A 5,757-nucleotide genomic window follows, 5' to 3' on the forward strand; every position below is an offset into this window, starting at 1 on the left:
GAATTAAAGCTAAAACTTTACTTAAAGCAGCATTCCAAATATTTTTTTTTACAAATATTTATAGAATACTAATAACAAATTAAAACCACTGTTAATATTAGGTGATAGAATTAACTTTCGATGAACATGCTGTTCTCTCTTTACCATATTAGATTGTTGCAAGAGAATTTATTCATCTTAATTCTATTAAATAAAAAATAGTTTTACAAACATGAACTATTTCCTTCAGTGCAATGGAAACATAATTAACTGTAATATGTGTATTTTTTGTCAATATGTATTCAGTATGCTTGTTGATTTAACATGTGAAATCTAGATTCAGTACACATATTTATGTATTTTATTACAGGTTTTTTTCTTGTTTACTGCTAGTGTTTGGATGTTTTTCTCCTTACCTTGGCGTCACTGTATATAATATTAAAACCAAAGAATGCAGCCATGTAATATCTCCCCCTCACATTTCCACCGGTTCCCTGCGCTCAGGAACAAAAGCCTGTAGGGAGGCATTAGGGATGCTTTGCCCGCTGGTTAACGGTAGGGAGGACACTGTTTTGAACCTTTGACCTTTCATTTGGTCCATTTATCAAACGTTTTTACCAGAATTGCATACTTATCAGAGAACCATAAATCACTCAGCCAAGCGTCAGTGTTTTGAAATGAGTTATATTGAAAAACCAAGAACACCGTACACAAAAAAACACATTGACCACACTAAAAGAAACGGAAAGACGTACCATTCAACAGCTGTCAGCACCGCAGTCCTTTAAAGGAACATCACCCCACTTTAAATGAAACCATCCAGTATCACAAAATGCTTCATGAACATGTGAGCAGTTGATTTACCAGCAAACTGATGTCCGGTGAATTAAAAACTACATTTCAGTTCGTCAGGTTATGTTAGGTTTTCATAAGCAGTTGGTGTTTGTGTAAATCTGTTGTACATTCTTCAATATAAATAATACAGTTCACGTATACAGTGTCTCATGCTGCAACATAAATATTCCAATGCGTTGAAAACAGCCAACAGGAACATAATGAGGTAAAAGAAGTGAAGTAAATAACTACACGTACAACAATAGAGCTAATTATAACAACAGTCATGTGACCAACACATCTAGTATTTTACAATAAAGCACAATTAGCAACACGTTGCCAAGTGTGCACTTCCTGGAACATTTAAGGGGTATTTTTAATACTTTGTGCTATTTTTCTTATCAGTACTAAAGAGATAGATGTCATATGTATTATTAACCCTGTAACGGCAGTAACCCTGATGATTTCCTCCTCTCAGTTTGGAGACTGAAGCACATTCCTACATTTGACCTGAGCCTGCTGCAGAAACATTCAAGGCCCTGTCTCACTTTTTTAATCAGAGGAAATCTACCCTGTGTCCAAAACCTGAAATTAGAATGAAAACTAAAAACTCTTTTGTGGTTTGGTTGCATCATAATGTTCCACATTTGTCAAAACTATCTTTAATCGAGCAGGGATGTGTGTTTTGAACGTGTTGACTGAGCACTGTTGTATGTGTGCCTCCTTTGCTCTCTGAGTCCTGTCAGGACTCCCTCACTCATATTTGCTTTGAGATCTATACTTCAACTTTGACGTTTCATTATTTTGCGGTTTCTTAATTTACTTTTTGTCTCTTTATTTGTGTAATGCACAGTTAAGGTGGCTGGAAAGTCCCTGTCTGAGAAACTTACAGTAGTTGAAAACCTACCAAATTAAATTTCTTCAGAGAAAATTCTGCAATAGCTGTGGACATTTTTAATTTGTGAAAAGAAAAAATGTAAGTTAAATTTGTGTTAAAGGTGCACTCAGTACCCCCCCCATTTAAATATTCATAGTCACACACACAAAAAAATCAATACTTTTTGACATAATGTGTTAATATACATTAACATGAAGAATTGCAAAAGCTATTTTACATTTTCTACATTTTTATATTTTCAGTTTTCATTTTAATGAAGTCATTTATATGTGTTTGCCATTTTTATTAGTTTTTTAAACGTCTATATACTTTTAATTATTTCTTTTTAGGCATTTTAACACATCAAGTTAAACTAAATGAAAATGATAAATGTTGCCAAGACAACTAGATTTAAAAAATGTCACAACTTTATTTTATAAGTTAGGAAATCTTCGTTTTCCTTGCTCTTGTGTTTGTGATGCTGCATCCACAGCACTAGGTGTCAGTGTAAGTCCAGGACAACTGCTATATTGGTCCGCTCAACACACATAAACTGAGTGCACCTTTAATAAACATCATTCCTTTACAAGAAATATTAATGTACATTTGACTTAAACCAGCATGCTAGACTCTTTTGGTTTTCATGTTAGCTTTAAATAAAAGCTGATTCAAGACGGACATTACGATGGCAAGGCAGTCGGGATCGATTGATATGAAACTGACTTGGACTGTGTCTGAAATCACCCCATTAACCCTTTATCGTGTGTTATTTGAGGGGACAGTCACTTATAAACTGTCTCACTTGGTTTCATTCACTCATTCAGTGGTCTGTGTTCACCTTATTTTTCACCATTTGCTTCTAGTGTCATTCACTTCCAGCTAGTTTTAGTTCGTTTTGCTGCTTGATATTGCAAACTGGTGTGTCTAACCATGTTATTTTATTTTTATATCTTAATAATGAACACACTTGTTTGTAGTGCAAACAGTTTTACCATTTACTACACTTTTGTTATTCTTCTCATTATTTCCCTACGGAGGCTAATGAACCGGAAGTCTCCCACATTCAAAGAAAACGGCTTATATCCACGTTGAAAAATAAGGTGGATAGAGAGCTGCAGTGACGTATTTTTGCAGGTCAATCCAGAAGTTTACATAACCTTGGTTCCTTCAGCAAAAACCCAGTAGCATTTTTTTAATCACATTAAAATAAGCTCTGTAGCCAACAAAACTCTTATGATTCCTACATGTTTAGTTCATCACGATAATCTGCACACAATGAACACAACGTTTATGAATTTTGTAGCCTAAATACAATCGGCTGAAGTATAAATCTCCCTAAAAGTTTGAGTTAGTGAATTTAAACATAATGAGGCTATGAAAGCAACTATTTGGGCCCAAATGTGCACGTAGCCACTCGTTAACTGCGGTAGTTTTTCAAGTCACTTAAAAGATTAAATTTGACTTCATAGCAATGGAACCGGAAGAGCTAACTTAATAATAGTTTGTTTGAGGGTTTTAGCTTGCAAAAATATGTCACTGCAGGGCTCTAGTGAATGAGGTAATTGATTTCGATCAGTTTATCAGTTGTGCAGCGAGCAGAGGGTGAGGTAACGCTTACATGAACAGCTGCTCATTGATGTCTTATGCACCCATAACCATCGCAAAAAATGTTTGAATGAAACAAAGCGAAAATATAGTGCATATGTATGCTATAAAACATGTTTTTCCAGGGAATTCCCATTCTGTCCATGTCAAATAGGATTTTTAGGGTGTGACCCTGTCTTGGTTTGGTTGGTTAAGAGCTTATTAGCATGACTAAGATAGGCTTGAGGGATTCAATTAGTTTTGACGATGAAAGACGCCTCCAGTGAGACTCAATCTATGTGTTGCCCCCTGCAGTGGCGGGGGAGCGCTTTAGGTAGGTGGAACCAGGGTCATGAGGTAAAGTAGGAGTTTTTGCATTGAGTAGAGGCGATCAATGGGATTTCCTATGCGTCCTGCCAGAACTCCAGCCTCGGCGGTAGACAAGAGACAGTCCCCGAGATGACTGAGGCTTCCATCGCTGTCCAAGTCATGGAAAACCGTCTCCGAGTCTGAAATGAAGTCGGCGTTCAAATACAAACAGTAACTGAAAAAATAAGCAATGCTGAAGTTGATGCAGTTTGAGATCCTTACCGTAGGAGTGCATCTGCTCGGGGCCTAGCTGCGGCGGCGTAAGCCCGTGTCGAAACTGCTCGCTACCGTATATGTTGGGATCCAAAGCCAGCAGTTGTTGGCGTGGCAGAGAGGAATAAGAGAGCAGCCCGTCCAGTCCGTGACTGCTGGAGCCATCTGTGGAGAGACCAAGCTGGGTTCACACCTTTCATCAAAGCCATTTCACACAGTTATGTCCGTGTCTTACCCTCGCTGTCATCGTTACTCTGGCGGCCCCTCTGCTCGGGCCCCTCCTGGTCCCGCCCATCTGCTCCTGTTCTTGCTGCTGCTGCTGCTGCTGTTGTCTGCGAGCGATCTTCTTCATCTGAACTCACAAAAACAACCGTTTATTGAAGTCCACTGGTCCTGGAACAACATTCCCATATCAATCAAGCTCCGAACATGTGTAAAACGTTTATTTTGGAATTGATTAATCATTTGATAACACTTCAACAAATCATTACGAAGCAAGATCTAATTTTTCCAACAGGAACGTTTTCAGAATGGATCTCAACATGATGCCAGCGTACCTTTGCTCTCTGGTTTTGGAACCAGACCTGCACGACTCTCACCGTCAGTTCCAGTCTCAGCTGCCAGAGTTTCTCTGACCTGCAACCACAGCATATGCATGAGCGGTACATACGTGCTGTTTCCACACATGAGCGGCCAGTGACTGCTGACCTTTCGGCAGGGTTTGGAAGACACCTCGAAGGAAGCCTTGAAGGCGCGCCGCTGTTGTGTGGTCAGGATGGTTCGTGGTCTCTTGGATCTCTTGTGCTCCTTCCCATCATCCCCAGCCTTCCCTCCAACAGAGACACCACCACCATCCTCATCCTCGCTCTTCACTGCAAAGGGAAACTGAGCATTGGCTTAAAGCTGAAAAGGTGAAGTCATTTCTGGAATATGTTAACATCTCTTCTCCTGTAGTTACACTCAACCTTCAGCGAGGTCATTGAGGTTACCTGAATCGGTAGGGGCCGGACTGATGGCTGCCAGCATCTCTCTCTCCTTCTCATAGTCTCCCCGGCAGAGCAGCTGTCCCTCCTTTAGCACAAACTCATCACCTCTCTGCAGCCGGCGCTCACACTCGCAGCAGCTGAAGCAGCTCAGGTGGTACACCTGTCCCAGCACACGCATGATGAGCTCCGAGCGGCTGATCGCCTGCAGACAGGCACTGCACTTCCGCACAAACAACCTGCACACACACACACACACACACACACACGCATGTTATTGATGTGTTTCTGAATGTTCACTTTATGCAATGTTTGTCTGTTACACTGGGTGGCAATATTTGACAACAGACTAGATGTCACACAAGCAAGAAGTAAAAATGTATAATTTAACTAGTGTTCCCAACCATTAATCGCATGCAAAATAAATGTTTTGATTTACATTATATGTGTGTGTACTGTATATTTATTATTTATATGTTAAATACACGCACATGCATATAATTAAGGAAAACATGTTTATATATCAAATATGTTTTTATATAATATAAATTACATGAATATAAATATATGAATGTAAATATTTTCAAAGTACACATGATGTATGTGTGGTATTTATATACATAATAAATATGCACAGTACACACACACACACATATGTAAACCAAAACTTAATTTGGATGCGATTACGACAGCACTACATTTAACCCTTTAAAAGCCTAATGTATTATTAATGATACACATTCCATGATCAAAAACTTCTGTTGTCTTATTGATATTTTTTTAGCAAGTAAAAGGCCTTTTTGTTGAATTCTAAAAACACCCACCTTCAGATCTTTAGTGATTTTTATAAAGTAAAGGTAAGAATAACTTTTGTATTGTTTTAGTAATATTTCAAAATGAACATTTACTAGAATGAAT

The 5,757-nt window shown here is 38.6% G+C and overlaps 1 pseudogene; it reads right to left on the bottom strand.

The window, feature by feature from the left end:
* Positions 1–3,624: 3,624 nt before the first annotated feature.
* On the bottom strand, positions 3,625–5,078 carry LOC113095449 (LIM homeobox transcription factor 1-alpha-like; annotated as a pseudogene).
* Positions 5,079–5,757: the final 679 nt, after the last annotated feature.

This window comes from Carassius auratus, unplaced genomic scaffold (genome assembly GCF_003368295.1).
Source record: "Carassius auratus strain Wakin unplaced genomic scaffold, ASM336829v1 scaf_tig00215724, whole genome shotgun sequence".
Taxonomy (NCBI): Eukaryota; Metazoa; Chordata; class Actinopteri; order Cypriniformes; family Cyprinidae; genus Carassius; species Carassius auratus.